Source organism: Aedes albopictus, chromosome 2 (assembly GCF_035046485.1).
Source record: "Aedes albopictus strain Foshan chromosome 2, AalbF5, whole genome shotgun sequence".
NCBI lineage: Eukaryota > Metazoa > Arthropoda > Insecta > Diptera > Culicidae > Aedes > Aedes albopictus.
Genome location: NC_085137.1, coordinates 54990589 through 55014475, shown reverse-complemented (window position 1 = coordinate 55014475; position 23887 = coordinate 54990589). Strand labels below are relative to the sequence as shown.

The window sequence follows — 23887 nt, the reverse complement described above, 5'->3', positions numbered from 1 at the left end:
GACATAGGACAGTTAAAATTTGCGCTTTTTTTTTTGAGGCAATATAGAAGAAGGAATGTTTATGAGTTCTTGGATAAATGTCTAGAGGAGTTTTTAAAGAAATTCACTAGAAATCACTGGAGGATAATCTGAGAAATTTCCAGGAGGATTTTCTTGAGGAATCCTTGGAAGATTTCCTTGAAAAATTCCTGCCCGAATTTTTCATTAATTCTTTAGAGGAATTTTTGAAGGAATCCTTGAAAAACTTTATGAAGATAATTTTTTTTTTATTTCTGAAGAAATCGCAGGAGGATTAAAAAAAGTGCTTGGTGATACATATTCCTGTGTGAGTTGGCAACGAAATCCTTGAAGAAGTTTCTGAGGGAAAACCTATACAAATTATTTAAGTAGTCCCTGGAATTTTCCCTTATATCTAAAGAAAAAAACTGTGAAGGAATTTCAGAGAAACCTCATGTTAAATTTTATAGGGAGATCTAGTTGAGAAATTAATTTCAAAAGGAATCATTGGAAAACTTTTTAAAGTCATCAATGTAGCAGATTCTGAAGTTATCCATGAAAATATTTGAAAATATGTTATTGGAGTTATTGGAGAAACTTCTGAAGGAAATTCTAAACGACTGTATGCCTCTAAAGAAATGAATTTTAATGTCAGGATAGAAGTCATAAACACTTTTCTTCGCTGCATTGAGTTTTTGAGGAAATCCTTGAAAGTTTTTTCTGAAAGAATTGATGGAGTAATTTCAGGTACAATCTGTAATTTTTTTTCGATATTTTGGAGGAATTTTTGAAGCTTAATTTTTGAGTTTTCTAAACATATATTTCAAAAAGACGGGCTTGGTGGTCTAGTGGCTACCGCTTCTGATTCGTATGCAGAAGGTCTTGGGTTTAATCCCTGGCTCGTCCCTTTCATCCTACTTTGTATCTTTCAATCCACTTTCTCTCTCTCTCTCTCTCTCTCTCTCTCTCTCTCTCTCTCTCTCTTCTCGATATATACAACTCATGTATATTCATATGTTCATAGCCATCGCTAGAACCAAAACGAATTGCAAAAATCCGTTTCACTTCCTTCCAACTTCCACAGCACAGTGTATATAACGCCTACAAGTTATGCAACCAAAGCGAGCTGTGCCGCTTGTCATTCATAGTAATCACCAACACAATCTATCACCTTCGAACACTATAAAAAAAATATCCCCTATCCATGGATCGCATCACCGACCTAACGGTGAGTCCCAGATCTCCCATCCTTTCCTTCTAACAAATACCCCAGTCCGTGCTGGTTGTGGGGATGCAGAGGTGATCTCGGTCTTTAGTAGCAACAACCAGCACACTCTAACATTTCTTTCCCTTCCCAACTGAGGACGTGGCCGGCGCCGTTATTGATTCAAAATGTATAAGCTGCTTAAATTGCACTTTGAGAATAAGTGGAGTGTCCCAGCCCTTATTCATTTGGATCTCAGTGCAATTGGTACCAGCTCAGATCAATCACGGAGGAGCAACCATTGACATGTATAGTCAGATCTGATCGTTGATCGTTTTGATCGTTTTCTTAAAAAATATTTCAAAAAATTTCTGAAGGAATAACTGGATACAATTTTGCATGATTTTCTGAAATAGTACTCGGAATAATTTCTATAGGAATGCTTGAGAGGTTTTCTAGAAAAGTACCTGGATGGAAGAATTTTCAATGTATTTTTCATAAAAATAATAGAGAAATCCCTTGGCTAATTTATGAAGATTCTCTCACGTTAGCTTCTTGTAATGTATTCTTGGACAATAAGTAACAAAATTTCTGTAGGTTTTATAGAAAAATCCATGAAGGAAAATTGTCTGAAAAAATGTCTAAAAGAATCCGTGAAGAAATTCGAGATGGAATCCCCGGTGAATTTTCCAAAGGAATCTCAAGAAAGTCATCTGGGAAAATGTTTGACCCTTTACTTACCGTGACTGCCCTAGGGCATCATCGATTTTTGGCGAACTCGAGACCAATTATGCAAATTATCACCTCACTAGTGCTCATCACAGCTCATCAACTGTATATTTATCGCGTGCGATTGAACTGTGCACTGATCAGCGATGGCCAGCAGCAAAGAGGTGGCAAAACGAACATGATGTAAATCACAAACGATTTTGCACACATCTGACTGCGCCGCCACACGCTCGCCCGAACAGCCGAACCATACCGAATAGGTTGGTTTGCGAAGCTACGGCACGAACGCTCGACACGCACACAGAAGCAACATTCGCATGTACCGATACCATACTAATAAAGCTTCCAGCCAACGATGCTTCGCGATAAGCTGTCGAAAAGTATCGAAAGCGATGAAAAGAGATGCTTGGCTAGAACGCAACGGCTCAACGGCGAAAAGGAATAGTCAACTATGCTGATTAGTGTTGAGTCCGTTCGTGTGCTACTCGTATGGGAGGTTGATTGAATAAAGCGAGGATGGGTGAAAACGTATTCGTTGTCGAAAGCAAATCGCATCATTTCGCGAATGTTTTCATCAAATAGCAAGCTTGCTCGAGACAAACAAAATTAATTTGCAATAACTTTTATTTAAGCACTTAAAGACAGGAATCTCAGGAATAATTACTGAACATTCATGGAATTTCAGAAACAATCCCTGAAATATTTTTTTGTAATAAAAAATGCCCAACTTCCGCAAGATGTTTTGATCAAAAAAAATAATGGAATTTTTTTGAAAGATTTGTCCAATATACTCCCGGCAGGATTTTCTGAAGAAATCTTTGGAAGAAGTTCCAGTATGACAGATATTGTTTTTACATGTTACAGCGGTGTTTTTTGCAAAGTTGCTCGTTAAGTTGCTAACAGAGATGCCAAATTATTTTATCAAAAACTTGGTGTCAATACTGATTTTTCTGTATCGCCGTATTTGAGGGTATATCAGACACCGAGAGTCCTAGATTTCAATAGATACTAACAAAAATGTACTACTTTTTGACGGTTTTAAATTTTTACTGATATTTAATATTCTAAAGCATGTGTGAAAATGTACAAATTATCATAAACTCTTGAAAGTTTAAGCAGCAATTAATCAAATTTTCAATTAAGTTATTGAAAATGACTTTAAATTTCAGACATTCTGGAGAAATCTGTATCACATTTGAAAAATCTGTATTTTTCTGTACTTTGTATCTTGTCTGTATAGAAGGTAAAAATTCTGTATAATACAGAAATATCTGTAAATCTGGCATCCCTGGTTGCTAGATAGCTTGTTGCAAAATATGACGAGTTGTTGCGAATAAAAAGCATTGCTGTTAGTGCAAACTGATGTCACCTATTGGCAAATCACACTCACTCGTTGTAATGTCAACATGTTGCAACGAGCAAACGGCTGCTGTAAGAGGTCGAAACAGTATTGGAAAACTCACAAAGCTTATCTATAAAAATTAAAAAAAAATAATAAGTTACATAGGCATTTTCTTCACGTTTGGTACAGTGTTAAAAAAAAAAGTTTTCATTAGATGAGCTGGTTACTCAGTGAGTTACTTGCTGCTGATTATAAGACTGAGCAGTAATCTAGCAAGAATCTGATATGTAAGATGGCAACTTGAAAGGCAATCAACCCAAAAACAAAACAAAAAAACCTATTTTGCTGAAATATTTGACCCAGACCCGAGCGTAAAATTAACGATGCAAACCCCGATTCGTCCAACATGCCTCGAAGCACGATTCCGTCACCCCAACTCCCGGGGTCATGCTTTATCTCGCGAATCTTCTCGAGAACTCGAGTGTCAACACAATCCACCACATCATCAAGCCGGAGAAAAGCACAAAACACTGAAAGACGACGACGACGACGCCCGAGAAAGTGTAGCTTCTCCCCTGCTTATTAATATCGTGTTTATTATTAACAGCACTTCGTTCCCGTCTTCTCAAAACACTCCCAAGTAAACCAGCGAATCAGCACGCGAAACTCGATTATAGGTCTTGGCTGCAACCAACAACGTGGTGCTTGTTGGTGGAAACTCGTCTTCCGCCTAGCACCCGTGGGGGTTTTCCTATGGCCGGAAAGCACAAAAGGCAATCATTACTCAATTCCACTCACTAGGATGACTGGCGGATTGGCGTCCCACAACCAGTAATGGGTGGGGTGGGGGTGAACCGACCACGCCGGGATTCATTGATCATTAAAACCGTGTGGCGGAGGTACGCTACGCATTGACTAACTGCGACTGGCTGGGTGGCTAGTGCTTCTATATTGGGCAGGGGTGTTGGCGAGCTCGGTGAGCTTGAACGTGAGCTGTGTCATGAGCCTACCGTTGTTGTCACGTGGGACCGAGCATAAAGGATCATTAATTCATTGAATGATACGTGCGATTGGTGAATACACGGCAGGCAGGCAGCCGGTGCCAGTCCGTGGTGTGGGGGTGATACGTCGATGGCTGATTGGAGGAGTTGTTTTCCAAATGGAAACGACAATAATGCGGAGAGATTACGCACAAGGATTCCAATTAATCATTCAACGTGATCGCCCTGCTTCAGCCCGTCCAAGGTTACGAAAGATGTCGAAATTTCATTCACAACCCGTACACTTGATTTCAAACCGTCAAGCGTCACACGAATCAGTCTAATCAGCTTCGCCGGAAAACCATGTTCGTATCATAATCTGCCATAACTCCTTTCTCTTCACTGAATCGTACGCCGCCTTGAAATCAATAAACAGATGATGGGTTTGCAAGTTTTTTTTTTTTTTATTTGGCTAGCTCGGTCGTGAATAACACATTGCGGAGCCGAATTTAACATTAACACAATATAACAAGATTTACATTTACAAAATAAGTATTACAAGAGGTGGAAGAAAATCAATCGTGGTAAAAAATAAATTGATCCATCGGAGTGTTGGTGACCTCGGAAATTCTCTGCTTGTCCTCCTCAATAAGCGATCGTCGTTCGTTTTCGTCGGTGATCCAATCATAGCTTGCGATTCTCTGTGTAATTTTTCTGGGAGATGCATCAGCGGCGGTGATCAAACTGCTATCCTCACTTTCACTCGATGACGTGTTGCTTTTGTTCTGACGTTTGTGAGCTTGACTCTGTACAGAATCAGCCTGACTGTCCGTATCCAACGAACGCTGTCTCTTGGTTTCGGTCTTCTTCGTCTTCTGTTGTCGTTTATCGCTTGTTTTTCATTTTTTTCCACAATGCCCTCCACAACAATAGAGGCGTCTCCATCAGCTTGCTTCTCGGATGTTCCGATTTCAACGACAACCATCGGCTGCTTCTCCTGTCTGGCACTCGTCCGTGCACGCAGAACTGGACAATCCTTTTTGAAGTGTAACTCCGATTTGCATCTGAAGCACTTCGCCTTTATTCCGTCATAATAGACTCTCCCCTTCCGGTTGCGGAAGTAGAGGACATCTGGAATTTCTTTCTCTACGTTCATGTAGACGCCTCGAACACCGGTAAACAGATCCAGGTGAAAATCTGCCGGGAATCGCTCCCGTACCGTGCGCTTGATTTTTCCATACCTTTGCATCACTGTAACAAGGTCCACATCCGACACTTCGGGTGGCAGATCGAACACGCGCACGTATCGCGTGTTTCCTGCCACCAGCATGTGCACCGCCACTTTGTTTCCATTGGTGTAATGGAAGGGCAACGATTTAGAGTTGTTTTCAAACACGAATTTCATTGCTTCTTCGGATTTGAAGCGAATGAAAACCGATTTTTCATCCGAAATTTTGTAAGCCGTTTCCATCAATGACAAGTCACCTTTGAGTGCTTTCACAAAGCCGGCCATATCTGCTACGGTCGGTTGCTCAGCACCCTCCGGGAACAGGAACGCCAACGTGTTTCTAACCTCAATGTCGTTCGACATTTCGATCGGTATGCACTGTATGTGATCAAACAAAAGAAACTACTGAAACAAACAAAGGAACGACTGAACAAAACGTCTGTTCGCATCAAGAGCTGATCGTCCACTGGGGTTTGCAAGTTATACTCTAGAAATTTATCGAGAATCTGCCGCAGGGTGAACATCTGATCCGTCGTTTATCGGCCCTCACGAAAACCCGCCTGATATACGCCGACGAAGGACTCCTCCTTTTGAACGCTAAATTGAGAAGTGTTATTCCTTTGTTATTCGCGCACTCCAATCGATGCACTTTTTGTATAAAGGGCAAATGAGAGCATCCAACCAACTAGCAGGCAGTTCTCCCTCTTCCCATATATTCAATATAATACGGTGTAAGAATTGATACAGCTGCTCACTACCGTGCTTGAGAAGCTCGACCGGGAGTTCGTCCGTCCCAGCAGCCTTATTGTTCATCAGCCCTCTAATGGCTGTCTTGACCTCGTCTAGCGTTGGTGGTTCCATAGCTTGTCCGTCGTCGTCGATTCGAATTCTGTCTGTCGCTCTTGCATTCCCACCGTTCAACAATTCCTCCAAGTGCTCTCTCCACCTGGCAGCCACCATTGTTTTATTCTGTCAGCAAGTTTCCTTCACGGTCGTTGCACGTGACGGGAGAAGGTGCTGTTTTTCTCCGCACGCCATTGACAGTTTCGTAAAACCTCCGCATATCATTCTGCTCCATTTTTTCTTGCGCCTGAATAATAACATTTTCCTCGTGGTTGCGGTGAATTCGTTTTTCGGCTGCTCTCGCTTCCCTATATCGCTCCCTACTCTGCCGGGTAGCAGACACCAGCATCCGGCTTCTGGCGACATTCTTCTCATTCGTTACCCTCTGACACTCCTCGTCGAACCACCCGTTTCTAGATCGTCTTTGAGCAGTGCCTATCACCTTTCGCGCTACCGTACTCATCGCTCCGTGTATATACTCCCACTGAGTGTTGAGATTTCGCTCTCGTTGATTTTACTTATCCGCTAGTCCAGCTTCTGGTGATAGTCAGCTACCGTACCGTCTGCTGAAAAACGCTGGATGTTGAAACCCATTGATTGCCGGTTCTTAGAGTCCGACACGGTTGATAACCGAGCTCGAATCTTACTAACTACGAGGTAATGAACTGAGTCAATGCTGTGACCCCTAAAAGTTCTAACAGAAATGACGTTCGAGAAGTGTCGGCCATCTACCAGCACATGGTCGATTTGGTCGCAAACTTCAATTTTACTTGATACTTTAGCAGAAATATTCACGGAACTGTTGCATTTTCATCGATTTTTAGCCATTTTAAAAGTTTGGTCATAAAAACTAAGTGGCAAAAAAGTCCATCTGTCATGGAGTAAGATGCCACATTATGAAAACATTCAAAAACTGCGTCCATCATTTTTTCGCGCATTTACGACTCCCTCATGCTTATTGATATACTCAGTGCATGAAGTGTCACACTTTTACAGACCCCCTCCCCCCGATGGTCATCATATTCAAATGTCCCCTATTAGGGGGATTCAATGTTAAACATTGATAGCGTAGGCATCAACAACCATGCGCCTACATGTCATTGGCGTAGCTAGGGGGGGTTCCAGGGGTGCCTGGCACCCCCTAGAACAAATTTGGCACCCCCTAGAATTTTTCCTTGACAGTCACCTAAAATTTAATACTTCACACAATAATTACAATTAATGACACATCAACAATCAACAGACCTACAATCATACAGTGATTTCTCAAGGCTTTTTTTACGGATTCCTCGTGATATTTCTTCAATAAACTTCCCTTAGGATTCTCCAGGCAGTCCTGATGGGTTTTTACATACTGCAAATTTCTGCAGAGATTGATCCAGCAATTTCTCCTAGGATTTCTTTGGAAAATCTTACTATGGTACATCGCGGAATTCTTCTAGGGATCTCTCTAAAAATTCAATCAGGATTCCTTCAGCAATTTCTGGTGGGATTATTCAAGACAATCTTTCTGGGATCCTTTCAGAAGTTACTCCGGTGATTCTTACAGGAATTCCTTCAGAGATTTTATTCAGAGATTCTTCCAGAAATTTCTTGGAATTCCTCCAGGAGCTTAAATTGGTCTTTTTCCGGTAATTATGGCTAGGATTCTTCCGGAAAATCTCCCTGGGATTTTTCAAAAAATCCCTTCGGTGATTCTTCCAGAGATTTTTTCTAGGATTTATCCAGGGTTTCCTCCAGAGGTTCTTCCAGAAATTTCACAGTGATTTCTCCAAGAACTTCTATTGACCTTCCTACATGAATTCCAGCTGGAAGTCTTCAAGCAATTCCCATAAGGACTCCTTTAGAGGTACTTCTAGGCATTTCTCCTGGCGTCAGGTGACAGAAGGCTGGCTCCAGAGGCATGCTATTCTCCATATGAGGTATTCCTCCAGTAATTAGAGGAACTTCTCTTGGGATACTTCTGGCATTCCTGATTCTAGGATTTCTCTAAGAAATTACTTTTATGATAACTCCCGGAATTACAGGAATTCCTTCAAAAACTCCAGTTGAGATTTTTCAAGCAATTCTCGCGGTTACTCCAGCTATTTTTCCTCCAAAAATTCTAACTGTGGTACATCAGAAATTATGCTACGGATTCTTCTAGAGCTTCCTCCTTTTTTTTTCTGGGTTCTTTCCAGGCAATCTTCCTGGAGTTCTTGCAGAAATTGTTTTGGTTATTCTACCAGGGATTTCTCCAAGGACTCATCCAGGAATTCCTCCAGAGATTTTATTCAAAGATTCCTCCAGAAATTCCTCATGGAATTCCTGCAGAAACTCTTTTCAGCCTTCCTCCAAGAATACTTCCAACAACTCCTGTGGTTCTTCCAGCAATTCCTCCTGAAATTGTTATTATGCCCAAGAAATCTTTCTGAGATTTCTTCAGAAATTCCTCCTGCAATTCCTTTAGGGCCTTTTCTATATATTCTTCCAGAATACCTCTACCGGTTCTTGCAGGGACTTTAGGTATTCCAATGATTTTTTCTTTAAATTCCCTTTAAATTTTTTCTTTAGCATTCCTGATGGGGTTTCTCTAGAAATTCCTATATAGGGTATGTGTTCCATCATTAATCTCACGCTCCCATATTCATCCTATTCGAAAACAGGCGATTACGGCACCGATTGATTCCGTTCTTTTTGTTTTCATGGGTGCTCACTTCTAACAAAAAATACAAAAATAAGAAACAAAACAAACAGCGCTTCAATCCTTTGTTTTTCGTAGGATGAAAATGGGAGCCACATGCTTAAGAAGGGAACCAATACCCTAGTTTCTCCTAGAATTTCCGCTGAAATTTCTACAATGATACGACCTAGAATCCTTCTAAGAATACCTCCTGAGATTTTCTTGTGATTTCTTCAGTAGCTCTCCGGTGGTTTCTCCAGGAATATTTACCCAAGATATTTTACCCAAGGATTATCTCATTAATTTTCCACGGGATTCCTCCAGAAACTCCTCTTGGCCTTCCTCCAGCAATTTAAGGTGAACTTCTCAAGCTATTTCTGCTGTGGTTCTTCCAGTAACTCCTCCTAGGACTCCTGCAGAAATTGTTACTGTTATACCTCCCGGAATTCTTCTAGGTATTCTTCCAAGAATTTCTCCAGCGATTCCTTCAAAAACTTGCTGGAGTTATTCAAGGCAATCTTCCTAGGAACCTTGCAGAAGTATCTCCTGGGAATCCTGAAAGATTTTTTTCCTGGGATTTCTCCAAATATTTCTCAATAGATTCCTCCAGGAGCTCCTTTTGATTTTCACCTGGGATTATATAAGCAGTTCTTGCTGCTTCTAATGTTTCAGGAATGCCTCCTAGGTCTCCTTCAGAAATTCTTACTGTGATACGTGCCGGAATCCCTCTAGAGATTTCTGCTGGAATTGCTGGGAAACTTCTAGGCAATTTTCCTAGGATACTTCCAGAAATGCCTTTGAATCTTCCAGGGAGAGTTTTTATTCATGGATTACTCTAGAAAAAAATCATGGTATTACTCCTGGAACTCCTCTTAGTCTTCTTCAAGGAATTCCAGCCGAAGGAAACCCAATAGAAATCTCTAGTGGAATCCCTGAACGAATTTCGAGAATAGTTGCAATTTCCAATGAAATCCTAGGAGGTGTTACTAGAAAAATCTCTAGTGAAATCCTATAGGAATGTACGGAAAAAACTTGAAATTATTTAGAAGGCATAGAATGTTGATAATTGACAAATTGAGGGATGAAATTGTGTAAAAAAATCGCGTTCTCGTGGGATTCAAACCCACGGCCAATCGCTAAACCATAGTATGGCCATTTCTTTGAGGGTTCCTTCAGCATGGTTGTTTTTTTTTTCAAAATTTCTGCAGCAGGTTCATTGTAGTTTATTCAGCAATGTCTTGGCATTTTTCTATAATTTCAATGGCTATTGGCTATTCCTCTGAAATTATTTCAGTATTTTTTTTTCAATTATTTTGAAAATTTCTCAGAAAATTTTAGCGTGTTTACTTTATGAGTTAATTGTATTTATATTTATTGCTTCCGAAAATTGCTGAACTGGGCTTGATCAAAGAAAATCCTATGAAATTCACGAAAAACTTCCTGCCAATTCCCAAAATAATTGTCATAAAAATTTCCTTCAAAATTACCTTAGAACTTTCAAAGTAGTTGCCAAAGGAATTCATATAAGAATTACCAGAGAAATTCCCGAAGAAAATATTAAGGCTTTTTTAAGAAATTGGGCAAATCCAATCTCGAAATAAATTACCAAAATATATTCTATGAAAATTTACACAAACATTTACAAAAAACAAAAATAGTTCTCAAATAATTTTTCGAAATAAAGGAATTCCTGAAGAAAATTTAGAAAGAATTCCAAAAGTAATTGACGTTGAATTTTCAAAGAACCGCCATAGATTTTTTCAAGTATATTCCCGAAGGAAATCTCTAATCAGTTTCCAATCACTGAAGAAGTTCTTAAAGTAATAATCGAAGTTTCCTGAATTTCCAAAGGAATTGCTGATGAAATTCCCAAATATATTTTCAATGCTAGTAACATCGGAATTGCCGAAGGTATTCCGAAATCATCTGTTGCAGGAATTCCTTATAAAGCCTGTTTCCGCTATAATCGGGACACAGAAGTACGGCTGTAACTCTGTAATGAAACGGTAAAATCGGCCAAAAAATTGACTGAGAACACTTTGGTGTATGTTTATTATTTGTGCCAAATTTCAAAAAAATCGATGCATTACATTTGCCTGTGGATGAAAAACAAACAGACGTGGTTTTAAGCGTTTTGTACAATCATGACCAATTTTCATTCGCATCATAGATGGTTATTTTGTGCTACAATTCAAAGTTTTATGAGGATTATTTTGAAATTTCGTAAGCAGTTATGATACTTATAGAGACACTTTCTTACAAAATTTCATTAACTTTGATCAACTTGTTTGAAAGCTACTGGTGTTGGTAGGAGTGAGTGTTAGTGAAAATGGTTCGTGTTTTTCATGTGCGATATTTGCCTATTAATAACTTTTGAATGGTTCTGCCAATTTTCATGAAAGTTTCTCAGCAGATAGTTGACTATGTGTGTATTATGCCTACACAATTTGATGATTATTGCTGTAGTACTTTCAACAGTACAATCGAAACAATTAGGGGTGCTGACTAATTTCTGTCAGAGGGGCGAAAATCCAGGGGGCCAGCGAAAGGCAAAATCACCGTAGCTCACAACAAAAACACGTTCAAAATTGTTTGCGCTGAAAATTTATGCATTACACAATTTTGTACTGATTTATTTGCTATCTCCGCGTTGTCGTGTAATTTCGAACGATTGCACGCTAAAATTTTGCTAGCCCTTTACTAGTTTTACACGTTTTACTTAAGTAATAATTTATGGTGGTGACTAATTCGCAAATGTCCTGCATATCCCAGATCTGTCAGAGTGCCCAAAAGTGTCAATTTCCCAAAAATGTCAAATTCATGTGGACTACGGCTCATCTATTCGTGGTTGACGTCCGTGCTGCCCCGCTGCGAAAATCACAATCCGTCCCAATATATGTTTCGGCTATAAAATTGTTGATAGTGCCTAGATTATTTTGAAATTTTGCCTATGCAAGAAATATATATTGAGAAGTTTATGTTCAAAATTTCAGCCATTTCCTTTATCAAATTCAAAAGTTACAGCGCTGACAAGCTAAACTAGCGACTGTACAAAATTCAATTGCGCGCGTTCTACTGTTTCGTTGCTACACCAAAATGTACTGCACCGATTAAGATGCTATCAGGTCAAATTTGAGCAATTTTATTGTATCTATTGCAAAGTTACAGTCGTATTTCTGTGTCCCGATTATTGCGGATACAGGCTTTATATGTAATTACTGAAGAAATCTAGAAGAAATTGTCGAGAGAATGTTCATGAAAATTATAGAAACGAATTATAAAAGCATATCCGAAGGAGTTTTCGAAGGAATTGGCGAAGGAATACCGAATAGCATAGATAATGAAAGTAGAGAAAATCGACGAAAATAAAAAAAAAAATTGAATGACTTACCGAAGACATTTCAAAAAAAGAAAATGTAAGGAAGTTCCCAGAGTCATTGTCGAATTAATTACCAAAGGCTTCACTAAAATAGTTCCCAAGGGAATTGCCTGAGAATTAATTCGAGAATTTTAAAAAGTATTTGCTGAATGATTACTCACAAAGGAACACCCGAGGAAACATTTCAAATAAAAAAGTTAAATAAACTCCTAATGAAATTGCCGTAGAAATTTCCAAAGCAATTGACGATGAAATTTTCAAAAGATGCTTGAAATGTGTTTTGTATCAAGTTCTAAACATATTGATATTACCAAATAAATTCTTAAATAAATTGCCGAAGGGGATCCAAAGATATGATTTCCTAATAAATTGCCGGAATATTTTTGTAAGGGTTGGTATCATGAAATAAAACAAAGAGAATGTCACGATGAATACAAGTTACACGCGAATTTGTGGATATTTTATAGAATCCAAGATTTACACTTCTAATAATTGCTTTGAAAACGTATTCTTACGGATCTGATGGTTTTCAATCCACAAAACAAAGGGGTTGTCACGATGATTTTTAAGCTAATACTGAAAATACACATTCCATGTATTATACGCAATCAAGTTATCAAGTTTTCAAACCTCACAGTGCTTAATCAGTACAACGGTTCGGATTTTCAAAAAAAAACGTTTCTTAAAAATGCAGCGCGTTTAAATTTGCGGGCTAATTTTTCCCGCGCCGCAATATATCATTATACTAAGAAATTGAGGGTGGATAGGTATTTCCTTTTACGAAAATAGCAAAACAACCTGGAAGTCACTGAAACTGGCACCCCCCAGGCACCCCCTAGGAAAAAATCCTAGATACGCCAATGCTACATGTGCTCTTTGCAAGCACATGGCTGTTAATCAAACCACCAGAAAACCTTAATTGCAAGCAAGGAAAAACTGGGTTATCAATTTTCATTCGGAATTCAAAAGAATTCCTATGGGTTTCTGGCTTCTAGATGGATATTCTATGCAAACATATACAGACATCATGTACCTATAATAATGTAAAAATGATCAAATCACTTTCAGGAATGGTTTTATCAGTTGGGCCATTTTACTCTCTCAGTACATTTTGGACTTTGATTCCATCTATATATATAAAAATGAGTTTGAAGTCCCTTTGAGGCAACAAAACTCACGAACGGGTGAACCGATCAGGATGACTTAAGCAGGGTTTGATACGTATTCATGGTGGCTGTGTTTATATGCAGAAAAAGTTACAAAAATCAACCAGAAAAGTTAATAAATTAATAAAGTACTGATTTTTCATGAGCTGGAAAGGAAATCAACACGATCGAAATGAAACCAATCTAGAGTGCGGTGATATTTTGAGCTTAACAGTTGTCAAACCACCACAACCGGGCAAGACAAAGTTTGCCGGGCCAGCTAGTATAATATAATTTGACCCAGTGGTGATCTGTGTTCTCCAAAGTTCGACCAACGGTCTTCACTCTGTCCTAGGATCTGATTATCGAATCCCTCAAACTGTATAGGGCACTGCATTGTTTTGATTTTGTATGGGACTTTGACATTTCTTGGCCTTGTTGTTTACAAAATTTCTGTAAGAGTGAAAGAGAAGGAGAGAATTTCATGCAGTGCCCTATTAACGATCAATAACGATCAATTCTGACTATACATGTCAATTAACTTGATGATTTTGTGGCTATATCGGTCTCTTTCTACTCATAAGTATAAGGGAGTAGAGATCAAAGTGGATAATGGAATGATAGATATTATCCACTTTGATCTCTACTCCCTTATACTTATGAGTAGAAAGAGACCGATATAGCCACAAAATCATCAAGTTAATTATAGAATACGGTCGATAAATCAGTACATGATATACATGTCAATGGTTGCTCCTCTGTGATTGATCTGAACTGGTACCAATTGCACTGAGATCCAACTGAATAAGGGGCTGGGACATTCCACTTATTCTCAAAGTGCAATTTTAGCAGCTCATGCATATTTGATCAATAACGGCGCCGGCCAAGTCCTTATAGTCAGCTGGGAATGGAAAAAAATGTTAGAGTGTACTGGTTGTTGCTACTAGAGACCGAGAGCACTCTGCGTCCCCACAACCCGCATGGACTGGGGTATTTGTTAGACGGAAAGGATGGGAAGATCTGGGAGTCACCGTTGGGTCGGTGATGCGATCCATGGATAGGGGTTATTTATAGTGTTCGTGATAGATTGTGTGGTGAATAAGGTGAATAAGGTCAAGCGGCTCAGCACGCTTTGGTTGCATAACTTATAGGCGTTATATATACACTGTGCTGTGAGTAGAAGTTGGAAGGGAGGGAAACGACTTTTTTTTTTCAATTCGTTTCTGGTTCTAGCGATGGCTATGAACATATGAATATACATGAGTTGTATATGTAGAGAAGAGAGAGCGAGAGAAAGTGGATAGAAAGATACAAAGTAGGATGAAAAGGACAGGCCAGGGATTGAACCCATGACCTTCTGCATACGAATCAGAAGCGGTAGCCACTAGACCACCAAGCCCGTCATGGAGAGAATTTCATGCAGTGCCCTATTGTTCAAAAATGCACCAACAAAAACTTCTAAAAGCAACTTAAGCCTTCATTAGGCCAAACCCCTTCCCTCCTATGGATTGCTACATTTCTACATTTTCCGTCATACAAAAGTTCGTTTTCAATACCTTTATTAGGTATCACTTAGAAGGTGATTGCCCAAGCTGTTTAACTACATAAATGTGTAATTCTGTACTTTGGTGTACTCTAGTTTATACACAAAAGATTGCGCCACGGTAGGTCCTAATGTTAGATAATAAAATCAACCCAATTCCATAAATTTTAGTGCCAAAAAAGCTTCCAATTAACATAGGGACAGATTTATGACACAGTTCAAAATATTCGTTCATTGCACTGCCAGAAAAAAATGGAGCACATGCTCGCCTCAAGCCTATTAATTGCAGAGTCGAGTGTTAAAGTTCGATTTGTGGCTTTTGGTACGCTTCCAAACTAGTCAAACGTGCTGCGGTTGTTGGCGGTGGCAGCTTCACGAACCGGGAAATCAATCCACGATATCTGCACTAACCGTCCATCCGTCGTCGTCCCTCCGGCCATCCGTTTCCGCGTCCGTCAACATGGATCGATGAGCTATTTTTCAATCAGACTTTTCAGGTCCTGCAGCCACCACCGCACCATTTCGTCTGAACTGAATACACTACCCGTCATAAGTACGGACTCACAAAAAGTATTGCAACAATATTGCATCACCCTGACTCACCTCGATATCTCTTAAACCTGAGGACTTACAAAGATGCTGTCTTCAGGAAAGTTATTTAGAAGACCAAAAGCAACAACTTTTCTGAAGGCGGCGTTTTTGTAGGTGTTCTGGTTTTAGAGATATCGAGGTGAGTCAGGGTGATGCAATATTGTTGCAATACTTTTTGTGAGTCCGTACTTATGACGGGTAGTGTATGTGAATTGATTCGGTGCGATAACGACATGCGTCGCTGTACTGGAAGCTGGGGCTGCCTCTGTGGTGGATGTTTCAAAAATTAGATTCCCATCACGTGCGCTTATAAATTCTTAATTTAATCGATTGACAAACACACAGTGCCCGCCTGTGTGTATGTGAGTGTCTACGGCTATTGCACAGTGTGGTTTGCGGAAGCCCCCAGGACTCGCCGCGTCGCGTCGTCCTTGTTTGGTGAACCAAGGGTATATTACCCACCCACCCACTGTTTTAACCCAGTCGAGGGAACTTTGATGGCAGATATTGTGATTGTTGTATGCGGTTGTCCTCCGAAGCAGTTTCGTCTTCCTTCCCACCACACCAGGGAAACTGAGCTGTGGCACCTCGGTAGGTGTTTTCATTGTTGTCGATCCGTTTATAATGATAACCGGTGCACTGTGTGTCGTGTTTTCGGAAGGTGTCTCACATTTATGCTCTCTAAACTGCTCCCCGATGTCATAAAATTGAATGTGTTTGGTGGCTTCGACGAACATGACAGGAAGACTGGGTTGAATTTTCACACAAAATGGGTCGTTTGTTTTGGTCATTTGACGGCGCGGCGGGATGTTTGAAACTCTGACGGTTTGCGGGGATGGTGAGCAAGATGGTGAGATTTTTTTTTGCAAAAGCATGTTAAACATTAACCCTCTACCCAAATTTTTGATTTTTATCTAAATATTTCGTCATCTAAAATCGATTTAAACATGTTTTGGAAGATGATTATTTTTATTTCTCGATTTTGTGAATTTCGGTTTTTGATTTTTCTAATTTTTATTTTTGAACATCCCCACACTTTTATATTTTTCCTGGATGCCTATTTGGGAGACGGATTTTTTAGACGGAAACATTTCGAGATTTTATGATTATTGTTGAAATATTTTTATTTTTTTTTTTCATAGAAAATTTCAATTTGCGTGTAATTTTAAGAAAAATCATGTTAGAGTGTATTCGATGCTCTTGAACTATTTTACTATGATAGTATGATTTGGGAAAAAAATAAAAATATGTAAATTGAAGCGATTCAATACAAAATATACAATGACTCTGAAGGAATATCTGGAGAATAGAATGGATAAACATCTGTAAATTCATGGAGGAGCTTTTAAACGAATTCCTGAAAGAATCCACGAAGTTTCAACTTCAGAGCATTTCTGAATAAATTCAACGGAGGAATTCCTGAAGCAATTCATACAGGATTTCAAAACACTATCAATGGAGAAATATGTATAGAAATCCATGGCAGATTTGCGGAATGTTATCGCTAGAGGATTTTGGAAAGCAGTTTTGCAATCCAAGGAATATTTTCTAAAGGAGTCCTTGAAGTTATTTCTGGTGAAATCTCTTGTGGTATTTTTGAAGAAAAGTGCATGATATTATATATAAAGGAATTCTTGGAAGAACTTCCAAAGGAATATCAACAGGAATTACCAAAAGAGTCCTTTGAATAATTTCATGCAGAATCAACCCCTGGAAGATTTTTAGAGAATTTTCTGAAAGAATCCAAGAAGAATTACTGTCAATATTTTTGTTCTACAGGAATCCCTGCATTTTTTTAAGTCTCTAAAGGAAATTTTGAAGAAAAGTCTGAAGAAGTTCTTGGAGAAATGTAGAGAGAAATTATTAGAGGAATCTTCAAAGCAACCCACAGCTGATTTTTTAAACGAATTTCTCGAAAAAATTGTTGAAGATTTCCTGGGAGCATTTTTGATGGAGTCCCTGGACAATGTTTCGGAATGAATCCCGGAATGATTTTAAGATACAATGAAATTTGAAACTTAAACAAGGAATTTTCTGCAAGCATTTCTGTAGAAGTTCTTAAGGAATCCATGGAAGATTTCTGAAGGAATCTATAGACTTATTTTAAAGAAATTCTTGGAAAACATCATGGAAGCCTTTTTGGAAGAATTTCTGAAAAATCCTATGGAGTCCTTCTGAAAAAGAAACCCATGGAAGATTTTTCATAGGCATGCATATCGATTTGAATCCGTAATTGAAATTTAGTAGTAATTTAGTAGAAAATATTTTTTTTAGAGCAGTCCCTGAAGAAAATTTTCGGATGATTTCTGGAAGAGTTTTTTTTTAAGATTTCATGACAAATGGAATTCCTGATGCTTTCTGAGAAAATCCGTTGAAAAATTGTTTTGAGGAATTCTTGAAGAAATTGTGAAAGGAATTGGTGCATTTTTTTTTACTTGGGGAACTTTCAAACGGAATCTCGAAATAGTTTTTTAAAGGAATTCTTGGAGAAATTTCTGAAAACATATCGAGAAGAATTTCTGAAGAAATCCCTGCACGAATTAAAAAAAATCAATCCATGCAAGAATTTCATAAAATATGTTTTTCTTTATTTCAGGAAGAATTTATAGCAGTTGGGGGTCACTTTAGCAAAAAAAAACGGAAAAGTGATGTGTTGATATATTTGTCATGTTTGATTTAATTTTAATTTATTTTGGCCGATTTTTGGTATTGTTAATGATTCTTACTACAGACAAATTAAAACATTGCGTAAAATAACGTCTTTTAAAAACGAAGTAGTTAAATATGTTTACTTTACAAGATATTTTTAAAAATCATTGAATATATTCAGAAAAGCATTTGTTTATAATCTTAACAAAACTACAAAAAAATATGAATGAAACATTACAAAGATATTAACACATCACTTTTCCATATTTTATCAAAGTAACTCAAAACTTTTGGCTAATATAGGGGTGACCCCCAACTTTAGATCAGTAACATCAATAGTAAATTTACTTAATATTTTTTACCTGGATTTCTTTGCTAACAAGGTTTTTGGTTCAACAGGAGCTACATTCATGTAATTCTTATTCAAAGGCAGAATAACTTGAAAATGACTCGTGTTCATCCAAAAACCTGTGCTGCCGACACTTCTTTGTGACTCGTGAGCTGCTTGGAAAGCCTTTCGGGTGATGGACCAGTAGTGTAGCCAGAAGGAGCCCACAAAGGGGCAAATTTGGCCAAATGGAACATTATTGAACAATCTCAAACTACATGAAAATGCTAATTTTAGTATTCATTGTAGTAGATACAGGAAAAATAATCATAAATGTGACATAGCAACGAAATAATTTTGCCATAGGCATTGATAGTGCGAGAATGTTTGTATCTTATTTTATTTAAAAAATATCATTCAATTCTCACCCTACTAAGACCTAATGCAAATTAAATTTGATACGAAATCATAGATAAATGTCTCTACTGCCTATTTCTACTAAAATAAATTACTAAATTAACATTTTCATGAAGTTTGAGTCAAATGTGTTCCTTTGATGGCTCCTCCTTGCTACACCGCTGGTCCATCACCCGAAAAACTTTGGATTTTTTCATATTTCCACATGTAGAATCTAACAAAAATAGTCCGACTGTAATTCTCGGGGGACACCATCGTACCCTTGTAAGTTTTGCAAAAGTAGTTGAAAGCCAATAGAAAATAGGATATATTACCGCTTTCTTCTTATAATTTGATCGACCCAATTTCGAGTCATTTCCGTAATTTTATTTTTTTTTAGAAAATTTGGAAACTTAAGGTAAAGCTAATATACAAATATTTTTAATAAAGTTCCACCTTAATGATGTTCAAAAATTCTTTGACTTATTATCGTTTGAATGAAACCTCGGTTCTTGAAATCGGATGTGAATTGGTGGAGATGTGAACCTAAAAAGTGACATGTTTTTGAGGAGATAACCCTCAATCTGAAGTGTATACATTGTATTCCATTCCTCATGTGGAATTCATTTTCATGGAGAAGCCTTTGTTTTGAACGAGAAACCTGCTCTCAAATGTTTGAAACGATCCCTGAAAAAAGAAAATGATTCACAGGAAAAATTTTAACGGCCCATAAAAAATGTGAAAACAATCTCTAAAATATTAAAAATGATCCAAAAAATTGGACAACAATCCATTAAATCAAGAAATTGATCCATGAAATATTTGAAACGATCTATATATTTTCTAAGGCCCATAAAGTTAGGGAAATGATCCACTGCACTGTTCATATATGAATCATTTCTAAAGTTTTAGTGATCGTTTTCTATTTTTTATGGATCTTTCAGTGGATTGTTTCCGCCATTTCATAGTGCGGATTATGAAATTCTGCCATTTCTTATTGCTCAATTTTACGAAAAGAAGGGACCATTTGACAATTTTTCTGGATCGAAATGACTTCTATATACAGCCATTCGATAAAAAAAAGAAAAAAACTCGAAAATAAAAGTGCTCCGATGGTTAGGGATTATCTTTACCAAGAATTATAAGATTCGTGTATTTTTGATTCACCATTAGAGTTGCCATTTTTATAAACAGGATTGGAAGATATTTTTTATTTAATTTTATTTTTTTTCATATCCTCACAACTTTTCATTAATTAATTATCACAAATAGGAAGTTAGTTAGTTCTAGATTAAAAAAAACTACCACCAAAATAGTGAAATGTAAAATGCAAAAATGGTTCGAATATTAGTTATTTTTATGATTTTCACTATGTTGAACCCAACGACAATATTTTTTATTTTTTTCAACGATAGTTTAATTATTTTGTGCTCATATACGTATGGAATGACGTTACGTCTCCATCACTGTCACCCTTCTTTTGCATTAGTCATTTTTTGCCCAAACCGTACACTACGTACAGCTCGTAATAAAAAAAGTCACGTTTTGTATTTTTTATTATTTTTTTTTTGGGTTTATACAGCCACTTTAGTTAAGTAAAAATACTAGCGGATGCGAAGTGATAATCTTCCATGAATTTCTTCAGGCATTTCTTCAAAAGTTCCTTCTGAATTCCTCCATAAATCCCTACTGATTTTCCTGCGGAAGCATTTTCTCAGTTTCCTTCTAGAATTCTTTCTGGAGCTCTTTCAAGAAATTCCTCCAGGAGTGTCTTCAGAGAATGATCTAAAAGTTGTTTCTAAGATTTCTACAGAGGTTCCTTCGAGGAATACTGAAATTATTACAGAAAATTCTTCTTGTATTTCTCTAGGAATAATTCCTGAGAATCTTCTTTCTTCTTGGGTTCGACAAGAAGTTCCTTTAGGATTTCCTTTTTAAAGAATTCTTAAGCAGTTTCTTCTGGGAATTCTTCAAAAAAAAAAAATTCTGTGATATTTCAAGAAGTTCTTTCTGAGATTCCTGCGAGAGTTTCTTGGAGTCTTTCTTCGATTCCTTCAGAAGCCCCTTCTGGATTTCCTTCAGGAGTTCCTTTGGGGAAACCTCTCGGAGCTCCTTCTGAATTTCCCCCAATTTTAAATTTTTCAAAATTGATCAGAAGTTGCTTCTGGGTTTATCCAAGAGTGCCTTCGAAGATTCCTCCTTTTGAGTATTTCAACCATGATTTCTACCGGTATTCCTCCAGAAGTTCTTTCTGGAATTCACTCCTTTCTTTTATCATTTCTACAAGAGTCTTCTTGGAGATTCCTCCTTTTGAAAATTCCGACATTCCTCCAGGAACCTTGGGATTCTTCCAGGAATTCCTTCGCAGATTCCTCTTGAAAGCCTGTGATGTCTCCAAGAGTGCTTTCTTGGTTTGATCCAAGAAACCGAGATTTGCACATCCGAGCTCGGAAAAAAAAATGAGTGTAAATCTCAAATGCTTTATTATAAAAAAAATAAAAAAAAACCTCAGTAGTAATTTCTTCAGGCGTTGTCAATAAACTACATAGATTCATTTTCAGCCATCTCAGACACCCCTTCCCCATCGTACACTTTTGAAACGGGCCCTTAGGAATTTCTCCTCCCTCAATGATGAAACATTACGTGATTTTTTTTTAAATTTCCGCAGAATAAATAAGGTTGAAAATGTAATCTAAGTTCCTGACTCGAATCAAATATCTCTATCATAAAATATTTTTGAAGATTTTTTTTCGAAAATGTGATACAATGCTACCTCAATCATGCATGAGTTTGCATTAACCTTCCGGCACTCGCGCGGTTGGCTACCACCGCCAGCACCAAGCTAATGATGAATACAAAAAGCGAGGTTTTTTTCAACGTGTTGTACAAAATACAACAGCGCGATCGCTCGAGGGTTAATCAGAATTTATAAAGTCAAAGTTGAAAATAAGACCACGTCACTCGCGTAAACACTTCACTTCTGGCATCTCAGAGAGACAATCGTCTTGCATACAAGAAAGCTTTTGAGGCGGCATATTTTCCACTGGGCTATATGAACAACCACACAACGAACACAAATATTTAGAACGAGCTGCCTGCTAATGATACAGCATATCTAAAGGCGTAAGCTGTTCATCGATGGAAAAGAAACTGAGGCACGAAAGTTATAAACTCGTGTCACTTGAAGCTAATCTTTCACCCAACATATGCTGAATTTCGGTTTACTCTTGCTGTGATAGCGCTTTGTTAGTACGTGATACATGAACATAATCGTGATAATGCAAAAAGTTTTTGGGTTAATTAGCTTGCCCCATTGTGATGACAACATTAAATGTTTAATGGCAACTTGTGAGTTCAACGTACCTTGGATTTCAAACAGCGATCTGTTTCAATCTGGAATAGAAGAGAAAATTAAAGTGATCAGTGAAAACGAAAATAAAAACATTTTTTTTGGCACTGCATACTCGTTTATGTGTAGTTATTTTACTCTAATTACAAAACAGAATCTGTAAAACTCCCAATCCCAAAACAAACCAAATCAACCCACGATTTAGAAAAATAAAGTGAGAACATAAAAAAATCCATAGGATCCTCCAGATCCTGTTTTCCTATAAACTAGACCACCAGCTAAACCATCATGGAGAAAAGAATAAAGAACCAGCTTATGAACCAGTAGAATGAAAAAAAAAAACAGAAGCAAATAGAAAAAGGAATATTCCGCTCATTAAATACCATCATCTATCCACCAGTGCGATGTTATTAAATGGAAACAGTTTTCTTTCGCCATCGGCAGAATCTCATTTCCAGTTATGCTATTTATCTAGAGCTCATCGTTACACTACTGCTATGTGGGTTCATAATTTTCAGCATTCTGTTTTGTTTTTCATTCACTCTATTTAACTTGAATAGTAGAGAAGCTTTGATTGATTATGCATAAAGAACCATATTTTTAAGTGAAATTTTGAATAACATACAGGAAAGGTCGCGAACTAACTATGGTATTTCATTTATATCCCGACTAATACTAGAAAAAAAAATGCTAAGAAAATCGCTAAGTCAAAATTCACAGAATACATCAATGGAAAAATAGGCACATTCCCCTAAAAATTACATTCCAGGAATGAAAATAGCACAATGATTGAAGATGCAACAAGCTTTCTACTCAGTCGAGTCGTAAAACGAAAGTCCAATTTCTCGGATCGATCAAGCATCATTTAACACTTTCAGGCATCGACAAGCTTGAAAGCCAATTGTTAAGCCATTTTACAAATTCCGCTTTTCCCAACCCACACACACACACATCCGTTCAATCCCTCAATCCCGCATTCCTCCCCAGCACAAAGCGTTTGTTGTTGTCTGCGTTTCGGGCACATACCGAGGGACTTTTCCGTCCTTCCGTCCGACACGTCCCGCTCCGCGCCCAGCCTCGTAACCGATGTGAAAAAAGAGAAATACAATTTGCATAAATTTACTTAATTTTATTGCATTACGACAGCAATTTCACTCCACTTTCCTTCACGCGGTGGCGTGGCGGTGCGGCGGGTCGGCTGCGCTGAGTCGACTCTCCTAAGGATCCACCACGCCACGTTGCTGGCCGTTGTCAATACCGACTACGGCAGAGCGTTCGCTCAGTGTTCACTCTGCGTGTGATTCCGGTTCCTTCTTTTTATGTGCCTTTCAAAGGGCTATTTTGTCATGTCCCCTGGATGTCGTCGTACCCTTCCGTGAGGTACCATTCGACGACAATCGTGGAGATCATTGAAAGAAAAAACGACCTGTCCGTCGGGGTCGGGAACGATTCTCCTGGGAGATGTGGCTGCGGTAGAAGTCGCCCGGGAGGTTACATACAGACAGAGGGTGTCTTGTTGTAC

The 23887-nt window shown here is 38.1% G+C and overlaps 2 long non-coding RNA genes across 2 annotated transcripts in view; both read right to left on the bottom strand.

Moving 5' to 3' along the window:
• Positions 1–23887, bottom strand: part of LOC134288922 (uncharacterized) — a 399892-nt gene that overhangs the window by 200849 nt on the left and 175156 nt on the right. The window lies entirely within an intron of this gene.
• Positions 14228–23887, bottom strand: part of LOC115265583 (uncharacterized) — a 150450-nt gene continuing 140790 nt past the window's right edge. The window contains exon 3 of the long non-coding RNA XR_003896763.2: positions 14228–22409. This is a non-coding gene — a long non-coding RNA (uncharacterized LOC115265583). The remainder of the gene's footprint in view (positions 22410–23887) is intronic.